At 39.6% G+C, this 13374-nt stretch overlaps 2 protein-coding genes across 4 annotated transcripts in view; one reads left to right on the top strand and one right to left on the bottom strand.

Annotated features, from left to right (window-relative positions):
* The window catches only part of plppr2b (phospholipid phosphatase related 2b), a gene marked incomplete at its 3' end in the record, with an annotated part of 56487 nt that extends 49882 nt beyond the window's left edge, over positions 1 to 6605 (bottom strand). Inside the window, 2 exon segments of the mRNA XM_014004914.1 lie at positions 5243 to 5387; positions 6507 to 6605.
* A 4-nt stretch (positions 6606 to 6609) lies between these two features.
* palm3 (paralemmin 3) overlaps positions 6610 to 13374 on the top strand; it is a 31339-nt gene continuing 24574 nt past the window's right edge. For 2 of the 3 annotated variants that reach the window (XM_014004912.1, XM_014004910.1), the window contains exon 1: positions 6691 to 7054. The gene's annotated coding sequence lies outside the window, so the exon portion shown is untranslated. The other variant, XM_014004911.1, reaches the window with a different exon arrangement.

Here is a 13374-nt window from a genome sequence, read left to right as displayed (position 1 = left end):
GTGTGTGTGTGTGTGTGTGTGTGTGTGTGTGTGTGTGTGTGTGTGTGTGTCAGAGGCTGGAGAAAAACTGTGCCTAAAATGGTAGACACTGTGCACTTTAGTACCCTTGGAAACCACTTTGATACAAGGAGACACTGCGCTCTGTCAGAGTGAGTTTAAGGCTGTGTGTGCTGGTGTGCGTGCATGTGTGTGATTACGAGAGGACAGGAAAGCCTGGGCAGAACGAGTTCTGTATTTTCTGATCAGTGTTGTGGGTTCGTGCAGCACCTGGTCTCCATACGCCACACGAGCGAGCTCAGGTGAGCTGGGACCGCGGTTCTCAGCAGCCAGAAGTGGGTTAATGATGTATTGTCAAGCAGAAAAGTGGGATACAGCACACACATGTCCCTCATGTAGGTCACAGGCCTTCTGGTACAAGCTCACCAGCAGGATTTAGAGGTTTGGAGGAGTCCTTGTACTGTACGTGAATCACTTCATTACACAGGACTGCAGCAAAAGCAAAAGAACTGTGTGTTTCGGTGCAAAAAGCGATGGAGTCTTTTGGGTCAATGTTTAAACACGTTTGACCATTGCACTGAAAGGGAAACTATCAAAGGCACTCGGGCACAGGTCTATACTTGCTGTGGACTTCAGCACTGGTTAGAACAGGACTGCAAAGAAATGAGAACCTCACTTTCACAAAAAAGGATGGAATTTGTATTTATTCAAGTTTATTTTGTTCAACTTTACTGGGATTTACACAAAGAGAGAGTTTGAATTTATAGAGTTCTGAAAGTTGTTAGTAATCAGTATCTTACCGGCAGCACACAGCAATCAGATCAGTTTGGCGAATCAGAGATAAGTTTTCACTTGGGTTTTGAGCTGACATCTGCTCTGAGTGGAGACAGTTATAAAGAGAATTTTTACCAACACAAAACAAGGCGTTATCTCTGGCATGAAACTGCAAAACATAAGGTTTGAGTTGGAGAGTAACTGTAGCTATTACTGTAATAATCAGTCATCAATGTAAATATTAATATTGATGGATAAATCATACATAACCATGTCATGAAAATGTGAAGACACTAAGTGTTTCAGAATAGCGTTAGCTTGATTTATTTTTAAACTGCAGTTGTACAAAACAGCATTTCTGATTATACAAACTTATATTTCTCTGACTGCTACTTATTGCAAGTAAGATACTGACTGCTGCAAACAGCTCTACGGAACTCAATTTTGAAAAAAATGGTAGCATTTATTAAAAGAATATTTTATGCTAATTTGTTTAATTTATACTTTTTTTTTCTTTTCGTAGACCCCAGGAAAGATCCTGCACACATTTTCTACCCTCATAAAACTATATGGAACAGAAGAAAAAGCAGAATCAAGCTTTTGATCTAAATCTCAAAGATAATAAAAATTTTTAATGGCAACTGTTTTCATTTACACTCTTAGGAAATTCAGATTATGTCCTCCGAAACCAGAAAAGCTTATGTCATGGCCATCCCATCTCATTGAAACTGACTTTTAACAGACTTGTKCATTTAAGAAAAATGAAACCTGAAGAGAAAGCTCAGATATGGAAACATATACGGCTTTGCTTTCACGATGACAAATTTCTAAACACATCACTGTCGCTAACAGAAGCCAAATGTGTAAGGAAGCAGCATTATGAAAGCCGCCCACCCTCCTTCTGCACTCAAACAAATCACTCACAGCTGGAGAGGGACCGCAGACCACTCATGGCAAAGTGGCTTTTTCTTTTTTTTTTCTTTTTTCCTCCGAGCATGATGGATAAAATCACGTGGTGTCACAGATGTCATAGTTCCCATGGCAACATGCTGCATTCACGGAGCGCGGTGTGAAACCAGAAAACACACATATGCAGAAATGCCCACACAGTTACACATTTAAAAGCGCACGGACAATGTGGATGAAACGAGTGGCACTGAAACGTGGCCTTGTTCTCAAACGACTGAATTCACACGCCTCAATGTGAAACACAGAAAATATTCTGTCAAAACAAAGTTAATATCAGCGATTCACAGCTGTCCGGAGAGGAAAATGTGTGCTGAAGTTGGACACAAAGAAAAAATAATTGCAAGTCTGCTGAACATGAAATGCTTTCTAAACCCTACAAAAAGTTGGATTGGTTGCAAAACACTCTAAAAAACAAAGCTTAATATACGTATTTGTGTGACACAACTTTTTTCATGCAACAGCAGTTGCTGCAAGGACATGGTGACAACTGCAGCCTGTAGCTACATTAATATTTGTCTTTCACAGCCTCCCAAAGGACATTTACTTTTTATGCCCCATTGCAGAGATGCACAATCTTCTTTTTTTATTACAGAATCTCTTTCATAGTAAAGGATGAGTTCAGTTTTAGAGTCATGGAGTAAATCCCTAAATAAATTATCTAAATAAATGATCCAATGAAATATTTTTTAAACAAAGATTCTGCACAATCTGTTATACAGTCCCCTTCAAATGTATTGGAAGTCAAATTCCCTTGTTTTTTTTTTTTGTTTTGTTTTTTTGCAGACTGAAGACATTTCCTGGTATTTACATGTAGATTTGTGAAACAACTCAGGATTAATCCCAATTTGAATTACACCACAGCATTTTTAGGTGAGCAAAAGTAACCATGAGCTTGTGTGCTTTGGATCATCAGCAGTTCCATTCTTTCTGCACACTTTGGCCTTACCATCACTTTGGCAGAAATTAATCTTGGTCTCAGTTGATTGTCTTTCAGAACCTTCGCAGCCGAGCATGAAGCGGCCAGGATGAGGATCAGTGCCTCCAAATCTGGGATCATAGTCTTGAGCCAGAAACCGGTAGCGTGCCGCCTCCGGGTTGGGGAGGAGGTCCTGCCTCAAGTGGGGGAGTTTAAGTATCTCGGGGTCTTGTTCACGAATGAGGGAAGAATGGAGCGGGAGATCGACAGGCGGATTGGTGTTGCATCTGCACTGATGCGGGCGCTGTACCGACCTGTTGTGGTGAAGCGAGAGCTGAGCCAGAAGGCGAAGCTCTCGATTTACCAGTCAATCTACGTTCCTACCCGGATCTATGGTCACAATCTTTGGGTAGTGACTGAAAGAACGAGATCGCGGATACAAGAGGCCAAAATGAGTTTCCTCCGCAGGGTGTCTGGGCTCTCCCTTAGAGATAGCGTGAGAAGCTCAGTCATCCAGGAGGGACTCAGAGTAGAGCTGCTGCTCCTCTACGTCGAGAGGAGCCAGTTGAGGTGACTCGGGCATCTGGTTAGATGCCTCCTGGACGCCTCCCTGGTGAGGTGTTCCAGGCATGTCCCACTGGGAGGAGGCCCAGAGGAAGACCCAGGACACGCTGGAGGGACTGTTTCTCAGCTGGTCTGGGAACACCTTGGGATTCCTCCAGATGAGCTGGCCCCAGTGGCTGGAGAGAGGGAAGTCTGGGTCTCTCTGCTTAGGCTGCTGCCCCCGCGACCTGACCCTGGATAAGCGGCAGAAAACGGACGGACGGGCATTGTGCTGTAGTTGCAGAAATGAGACTTTCAAACGTTTTAAAAATACACACCTGAGGGCCTGATTCACTAGAAATACGCAGCAGCTGAAACTTTTGTTGCACCATTAATCTGCTCTGTGTCAGCGTCATATTCACAAAGCATCATTATTGTCATGCTGGAGCAACCATTGAGTTCCGCAGATGTGAACAAGAATAAGGTTTTGTTTTCTGAATGTGAAGTTTTAAACACTTGTTGGGCAATTTACTTATAAAAGCAACTTCCCCTGACACTTATCCCTGGAGGAGAAAATGAATTATAAGTTTAACTTGCCTTCTCTCTTTTCTCTTGTTCTGTTTCTTCCTCCATATCAGCCGGATGTGTAAAAGTTACACCAACAGCTTTAAGCAATTGTTTTCATGACCTAACCTAGACCAGTTTTCCACACTGGTATCAAACTAATTAGACATGTTTTATTTCAGCTCATTAATACATGCCTCTGGCATTTYTCTTTCTTAGTTACCATTTGCAGCCATCACGCTYTGGTTCCTGTCTAAGACAACATTGCCTCTTAATAATATGCCGCATTTAGCTCAGCATACCTCCCAGTCAAAAACCACTGATCCCATTCCCTCTCCCTTTGTGTACTGTATTCAAGCGCAAACACACGTATTCACACAAACACAGAGACACAAGCTGTACTCTTTCAACACAATGCCATACACAAACACCCATGCAAACAAAGAGTGGTGTTTTCGAAGGTGCTGGTATATGTATGCATGAATACACAGGAATGAAAGCCCATGTGCAGTGAATTGTAAGGGAAAGGTTGCTATCCAACCAAACACCTCCCCCTGCAAACACCACACAAACACAAAACACAGGGACTACTTTCATATTGTTGAATAACACTATTAGTGTCTGTACGCTCCCAGAGTCTGCCTCATGTAAAGTCTCGCTCATGTCTTGGGGAATCAGAAGTAGGCCGAGTCTGACGATACGCTCTTTTTAGATACTATCACTGTGGATCACAGCCAAGGATTTTTTTCTTTTTTTTGCTTCAAATTGCCAAGATGGAGACTCACAGACATAAAACATTAATCAGATTTCCATCCAAACAGGATTATAAAGAAGATACATCACAGGTCAACTAAACTGCAATTTGTGTGGATAAAACAAGCATCTATATGATACTTGTCCCACTGGTACGTAAGGGGTTCACACCTCACATTTGGCCAAGTTACAGAAGCAATTAAGAGGGGAGAAATACAGTGGAAATATAGTGTAATATAAATGAAATATGAGTATGCTGCAAGGAAAGATTCTTCAAAATAGTTTGGCCTAGATTTATTTAGTTGAGCGTTTAAAAGCTTTGGTCAGACATCCTCACTCAAAAGTTATCGGGGCGTAAATCATCAGCTTTATCACAATACAATATATCGATGATATATGGATGACGAAACGTTTCTTGTCTGTCATGATAGAATTTCGATTCAGTTTAATTCACAAGTATTCGATATGATGCAATATCATATACCCATCTGTGATATCGAACTACATTAGGCATATGATGACGATCTGGATCTTTGTTTTCATTTTGCCTCAATGTRCTTGAATCATTAATAATTTAATCAATATATTGATGTGGATTGAAGTATTGTTACACAATCAATCAAGAACACAAGTGGATTTTTTTATGCTTGATTAATGTGACACAAGGTATTATAGCAAAGCAAATGTAATATTCTTTATTAATAAACAATTCAAGGGCGGGGTTACCTTAAAAGAGTCAGCTCTGCACCTCCTCTTGCTTGCAGGTTGACAGAAGTCCACAGAGACTGTGATGTTTGCAGATCTGTATCGACTATCGAGAGGAGGAAGAGGTGGAAGAAAGTCTGGAGAGGTGGATTATGGAGGACCAAAACTGGCATAATCAGAAATAAAAGCAGAATCAGAATAAAAGCATATGATGGTCAATTAAATTACAAAACACGGGGCAAAGTTCTACTTTTTTAAATTTAATTGGTGCATTTTGAATGTATTTATTGGTCCATTAATTTGTTATTTTTTTATTTCTAATTATGTCAGTTTTAGTCCTCCAAAGTGGAGGTATGCTCTAGAGCAGTGTTTCCCAAAGTTGGGGTCGGGACCCAAAGTGGGGTCCCAAAACTTCAAGGTGGGGTCCTGAAAAGATTTTCTGAATTAATTACATTTTTGCCTTAGTTGTTACAAAGGAGTGAGGTTAGTGTATTTAAAATTGATAAATGTAGTGTAAAAAATATTGTTACTATGCTCATGTTTTGTTGACCTGATATAAATGTTTATCATCCGAAGATAGTTGGGGGCTCAGGTCTCTGCTACTGTTATTTTGTGGGTCAAAAGCTGAAAAGTTTGGGAACCACTGCASTTTGGTTCCCAAAGTTGGGCTTTAAGTTTTAATAGACTACTCCAGCAAAAAGCTATTTAAAGGGTAATAAAATAATTGCTGCTGTAATGTTTTTTCTATAACTATTACAAAAACACAAAATAAGTAAAAAACAAGTATTTATATGTGTGTACAAGGTGTTTAGATTGTCAAAAAGCCTGTGTTTTAAGGGTTATTTACAGAGTTCGTGTACTCAGACAAGTAATATTTGGGGTCACAAGTTTTTGCCATGGATATTTTGTGGGTCAGAAGACGATAAGTTTGGGAACCACTGCTCTAGAGGAAAAAATGTAATTAAAGTCAGCAGAAAGAACCTATAAGGAGGAGACAGGTGTAAAAGTGAAGCTGCAAKGACTGGAGGCACTAACCATCCAAAACAACAGGGAGTGGAAAACGGGGTGATGGGTGGAGGAGGTGCTGCAGGTATGGAGTGGAAGAAGCTTAATATTGATTTGTGACATGCAAAGCTGTCAGGGAGGCTTTCAAATGAGAGCTGCTTTGATGTTTGATTTGGAAATATTGGCACCAACAGGACAGGATGTGAAGATGACTGCGGTACAGATGAAGATATAAATAGTTGAATTAGGAACCAAAAAAATAAAAAATAAAAATACTTACATTGTTTGCAGACTCAGCACATCACCTTTCTTCTTCTGAGGAAAAGCTGTGTGTTTGCAGCTCTGTGGCTCCAGACAACAACAACAACAACAACAACAACAACAGGAAACACGAGGCTGCTGCCGCTGTGTGGAGGGCTGGCCTCGCCTCTTCTCCTCTCCGTAATGACCGGAGTCAGGTAACCTCCTCACACGGTTTTCAGACGGGGAGAGGAAGGACGCTCTCCCACTTCCCACCGGGCTCTGTGTGCGTTTGAAGCTAACTTTGGTCGGACTTTTCAAAGAAACTTTGATCCGTTTCGTCGCCCCGCTGTTGCGTTCACGTGTCATTCTGGGAGCGAGGAAAACACCGCGGAGGCTTCAGGTCTGTGTCGTATTTTTAGCAAGTCCTCGTTAATTTGGAGGAAGGACATCAGTTTTATTCACCTCCCGGCTGTTTTTTTATTTTATTTTATTTATTTTTTTTATTTTTTTAAATCGGCGGGGCTCTTCTGTTTTTATATTTTTGGGGCTACGTTTTGGACGTGCCGAGTGGGCAAGAATCAACAGGTAAGTGCGTGTTTTGGCTTTAGTGTTTTCGCGTGAATTGTTTAAATTTTGGAGGAGCTACGTGATCGGTTGACACCTTTTGAGCTTGAGCCAAGTGTTGGAGGTGAGCCAGGCAGAGGAGGTCAGCCCCGGCGGCTGCTGTCCTGTTTGACCTCTGTTACATCCACTGTCAAAAACTTTTATTTTATTTTATTTCGAAACGTGTTCATTTTATTTGCAACAACTGTGTACACAGCAAAGAACAAAAAGACATGCAATCAAAAATAAAATCAAATAAAATGAAAGGCAGCAGAAGAATAAATCTTATAATATCTGCCCTAACTTTTATGTTCATATAAAAACGTGYCTTACACGTTTGACTTCTCCTGCGTGTGGTTATTATGATTCTGCAGTAGTTTGAGATAATGGCTTTATTTTTAGGAGTTAATTGCATCTTTACATAAAAAAAACACACCCCAAAATTTCTAATAAAACCAATCAGGTCAACACATGCAAATAAATAAATTTAAAAAAAAATACTGTGTTGCAAGCCGGGGGCAGGATCTCAGAAATATGTGCTGATGTAATCATAGTGACTAATTCAATCAGTCTTCTGTCAATCAGCATTTTAATGAAACTCTCAAAATGTTCAAGATGGCTGCCACAGGTAAGGAACATAAAAGTATCAATAACTTTACTAGTTTTGATATTGAGCTAAAATTAGGTGTAATAGCTGAGAGTTTTTTTTTTTGTAAAAATAAATAGAGTTCAACAAATACTTTGAACACAAGTTGTGAACTATTGGAGTTAACTGTGTCTGTTAGCAAAATACTTCACTGAYTGGAATTTAATGAATTTCTGAAARTATTTATTAGGCATGCATCTACTGAATAACCTTTAGAGGCAACCTAATTTACATACCTGCCTAACTTGGACAGTTTTACAGATGTTGAAGCTAAAATTTGGTTTGTTAGCAGCTGAGAGTTTATTACCAGCACATGCAATGAAATGATTTTAGCCTAAAGCTCTGCAGTGAAAGGCAGGGGTACGTTCTGCCAATCATTTGCCATGCTTTTCAGCGAAACATCTTACAATCATGCTTAAATGTTTATTTTCTAAAGCGTATATGTGTTTTGACTCAATGCTGAGTAGATAACCTATTTTCTGTCATGATGGACTGCAAATAGGCGAAGTTGTTTCAGGTGAAAGAGTCTTGATTTTTAGATTGTCCCCGTTCAAAGAAGTTAAAGTTTAAACTGTGGCCGCCCTTCGACCACTCTTGCTGAAATGGGATGCTTTGGTCGTCAGGCGTTTAAAATAATATCTAACTAAACCCATCAATGCGTTTGCAAAAATTTAGTTTTGATCAGAATCTGCAGGAATTTCCCCAGTGTACCAAAAAGGCACGGAGAGGAGCAGAGTGGGTGGGATAGTTGTTAAAAGCAGAGGATTCGCTGAAACTGTGTGGTTGTCTGCATCACTAATCAGAAAGAGTTTTATCTTTTTTTAAATCACGTTGAAAGGAGCAGGGAATAAGACAAGGCAAAGGGGAGATTATAAAACAGAAAGATAAAAATGGTGGGAGACAAGGGAGTGATAATCTACCAGTTTTCTTTGCTTGGCCAACTTGGTGATGGACGAATTTTCAACAGGAGGAAAATTCCTCGTCTGTCACATCGCCTCCAGCCCTCTTCTTCATGCATCCATCCTCGGTGTGATAGATGTTAGAGTTACAGATTTTTTTTCTTCTTCCTCGGCTGTGGCGTTGAAAAAGGAAACCAGCTATTTTTTGTGACTGGTAGCTTCTTTGAAATACAAAAATGTGCTGTTTAAATGGGTGGAGTTTCTCCAGTTCGTGTGCGTGCTGTGGAGCCTGGCCTCATAAGTGATGTTGTTGGTTGATATAATGYCAGAGTTCCTCCTGACACCTTCAGTCCTAATGTGATGTTGGCCAGGTCGTTATTGCTTCAGGTTGTTATTATGACCAGACAGAAAATGGGCTCCTGAATTCCGAGTGTGCACAAAGACACCTGGACAAAATAGATGGATAAGTCACGTGAATTGGTAGCTTTTTTTGCTGGTGCAAGAAAAATCCAAAGTGGTAATTGCTTTATTGTCTTGCATTTACTTTGTTTCAACTAATATCAAAAGCTCAAAAAGATGCAACCGCTTAAAGTGTCTGGGACAATACAAAAAGTCAACGAAATAATCTTTATATTTAAGAAACTTGGCATAATACACATGATTTTACCCATTTTGTAACATAACTGGTATTTTTTATTCAGCCAGTGAAACAAAGTGACATCAAAAGGGAACTCTTTAAAAAAAACTCTGGTCTTTGTTTATTGAAACAATGTTATTTGAACTCTGACTCTTTTTCATCTCTCACTGATATCGACTCACATTCTGAAGAAACACCAGATCCTTCTGTACAGTCTATGTTGAAAGTTGTTGTAGCCCTTTGACATCACTTACAGTTACTGCACCTGAATGTCTCAGCAACATGAACACTTTTTGTTATCAATGTTATCTTTCCAAAAATGCATTCATATTTGTTACAAAAATTTAATGTCACAGGCACTTTAAGGTAAATATAGTACAGGAAACAAACACAAAAATGTTACCATGTTCTTGGTCATGTGGACCATCTACCAACTTGGAAACACTGGCAAAGAGCTTCTTCTTTGCCTCAATATTTAATGATTGATTTACAGTAAGTGGTTTGAAATGTAAGATAAAGAGGACTCTGACCCTGTTTGAGGTGTTCACAGACATGATTTCAAGAGAGTTTGGAAAATTCAGAGTCTATTGAGCTGGAAAGTGTTGCCTCAGCCAAGCGACCTTGAGTAACCCAAAGAAAAAGGATGATGGATGCTTAGTTTGATATTTGGATGGAACCAAAACAGAAAGCTTTAGTCAAACATTTGAACACACTTACTGATTCACTTAGATTACGCTCTTTCATGTATTTCTGATAATAAACTCTTTCGGCTCCACTGATTTCGACATATTCAACATTTTTTCCCATAGATGTCCTATGACAGAGTGTTTTGATGATGTCACTGTGTGTGTCCAAACATGCCTGAGATAGCAATCTTGTGAGTAGGAACAAACAATCCTAATCCTTTCAGTTTTTCTCCTTGTTGTTGCCCCTATTTGTTTTTTTTAATCTGTTAACTGTTTGAACTCTCAGTCACACCTAGGGACAACCTATGGTAACATGCATGGTTTTATGGTTTGATGTGCAGACGGGAACCAGAGAAAACCCACCTGTGCATGGAGAAAGCATGTGCTGTGAGGCGGCAGCGCTAAACACTGTTCTGAGCAGTGTTGTCTGCTTTAAAAGAAAGCCCACTGCAGCTCAGTTTAACAACAGTAATGACTTGGAAAGAGATTTGGTGAAACACAGTGTATCCTGTTTGATCTTTACGTGGCCGTGTAGCCGCAGATCAGTGATGGTGTCCAATTCACTGCTAAAAAAATGTGAACTGACTGACATACTATCACTTACCTGAAGAAGGCATGGTACAAGGATGCACTGTGAGAAGCAGGGGAAACTTTTGATCTTTCTGCAAATTGATTGAAGACAAACCATCAGTAAAACCTCACAATTTTTTGGTCTCTTTTGTGTCCCGAAAAGAAATGCTCCCACAATTGAGCGATGCCAGGGAATCTGGCCAATGTTGCTCATCCTGCCAAAGCTGCAGCTAATATGTGATGCTGTTTTCTAGTCAATTATGTGGTAAATCGGGCATTATCACTGCCAGTTCACAACAAAATCAGAAGAAACTCACCTGTTGTTGAATTGCACTCCGTGCCAAAAACAAATCCAAATCCCTCTCTGAAATTAGCAGGCTTGTTTTGTGGACTTATGGTGGCTTTGGTTGAAGCTGCAAAACTGGCAGAAATGTTGCATTGATAGTATAAACATTGTTTTTTTTCTATCATCAGAGCAATGATTTATATATCTTCTTGTTTAAAGGCATGCTTTTAGCCTGGCATACAGCTAAAGAGATGAGTCACATCTGTGTTTCATTGCTTTACACAGTAGCAATATGGTATTCTCATTTTAATTAATTTTGTTTAATTTTAAAGGCAGTAACTTGGAAAAAACATGGGCTCACATTTGGATGTCTCTGCCAGTGGTGGAGTCAGACATTTTTCTTAGGGGTGGTCAGAAAGGGACCACTACTCACACAGGGGTGGCCAGGAAAATGACATGATTATTTTACTTGAAAGTTTCTGCAGATCTTAGTGTTTTGGTCATTTGCTTATGTCCTTATTCAGGCAGTGAGTACCTTATAAACATGGGCATCAGAACCATTTTAAAAGTGGGGGGACACACTGYGGTCTGGGGGGCCCTCCCCCAGAAAATTCTGGACGAAATAGATGCCCTTTCCTGCATTCTGGTGTATTTTTACCTACTTAAATTAACACTTGATTTAATTATTTCAGAGACAGATTTTTCATTAAACTAGTTCCATCATCCTCTTTTTAAACTCACAGCTATATCTGAGATAAGTGTAATTAATGAAACACAGTTTATCATATCCAATAACTTTAGGCGAGGTTTTTAATTTTATATTGTTTATTGATTTATTTTTAATTGTAACACATGCCATTGTGCCAAATAATGATGACCCTACTGCATGTTTAAAACTAATATTATAAATTTTACCCTATGAAATTTAGTGAATTTAGAGGGGTGTTTCACTTTTCCTGATTTAGTGATAGGTCTACTCATAACCAAACACAGAGCATCATGCCACCTTCGTAACATAAAATGACACTGTTATGGTGACAAAAAAATAAAAAAATTGTCACCACAAGTCCAAAAGTTGACACCATAAGTCAGATTACACAGTCATAGGTTCTGTATATAAAGAAAAACATCACTGTCTTGTCATTACTCTTCTTCAGTGATAGAGCTTGGTGATGTTTCAAACTGTAAAACACTGCCACCAGTTGTTCAGGAGGATTATTACATCCCTAAAAGTTGTTTCACTGTGGAAGGGGTGTGTACAGCAGGGTGGCCAAGGATTTGTCTATGGTGGCCATGGCCACCCCCTGGCTCCGCCCCTGGTCTCTGCATCTTAGAAATGTAAATGAGTCAGTTCCGTGGTTGGTTTGAGAAATATTTGCCAACATGTATCTTGAACTAGTCTCCAAACATGGTTTGCTTTTCTACTCTTTTGTCTCATTCACTTAATCAGCGCAAGGCGTAAAGCTTTTTATGAGGAAACAAAACAAAAACAGGTTTTTGTTCATTTTTGACACTCTGAAAAACGATGTTTTTAGACTCCCCAGATTTTAAAATTGTATCCAAGTTTGGAAAATATCTCCAGCTGAACGTCATCTTCTTGGAAAAAATAAGAAATGCAGCCACAAGGATTGAAAATATTCCCCAAAGTCCACAAGCAAACAGAGAGTTAAACGTAGCAGCACAGATTTTTGAGACACACTGTGTCAACTGAGCAGAATTGCAGACCGACTTGGTAATGAACTGACAGAAATAATATTTTCTTAGAATAACAACTATGTTAGGGCTGTACACACTATCCCAGCACATTTCTTCAGACGATCTAAAAGATATATCATTTGTGATGCTGAAAGCAGCTCTTAAATCATGCAATGAGGATGTTGACCACCTTCATTCTGTTTTGCAAGTAAGACTTTAATCATGCGACTTAAATCAGTTGCACTGGAGTCATTTAGCTAACGTCTCTTAAATTMTTTCCTTTTGTTTGGATCACATTTTAAGGTGGGAAGCATCTCGACCTTCTGTGGATTAAAGGATCATGAGTGTCTGCAATGGTTAGCTGGAATTTTGTTTGCTTGTCTTYTGAGATAATTTATAAGGTGGGAAGTTAAACATTATGCTGCTTGGCAACACATTATGAAGGTGTCTGGAAACCTTACAAAAAAAAAACTTAAACATTGCAGTTTACCAGCMAGAAAATCAACTTTTTAGCTGGAAAACGAGTTGTTGTAACTCGCTGTTATTTCCATGCAAGAATCGTAGGTGGAAGTGTTATTTTTTATTGAGAGTTGGGTTTGCTGTTGTTGCTCTAATGCTGTCCTGTTGTTAAAATGAGATTTTGTGTGTGTGTGTGTGTGTGTGTGTGCGTGCGTGCGTGCGTGCATGTGTGTGTGTAGTTGTGACTGGGCTGTGAGGCCCAACAACACACAAGCCTGCAGGCTTTTGACTTGATGACAAAAGCAAAAATTAAACAAGACTGGATTACACCAGTCCTGCATTCCTTTCCAAACCTGTTTAACACTGACACACACACACACACACACACACACACACACACACACACACACACACACACACACAC

Source organism: Austrofundulus limnaeus, unplaced genomic scaffold, assembly GCF_001266775.1.
Source record: "Austrofundulus limnaeus strain Quisiro unplaced genomic scaffold, Austrofundulus_limnaeus-1.0 Scaffold27, whole genome shotgun sequence".
In the NCBI taxonomy this organism is placed as follows: domain Eukaryota; kingdom Metazoa; phylum Chordata; class Actinopteri; order Cyprinodontiformes; family Rivulidae; genus Austrofundulus; species Austrofundulus limnaeus.
Note: the sequence above shows the minus strand (reverse complement) of the source record. Positions and strands in the feature narration are given on the sequence as shown.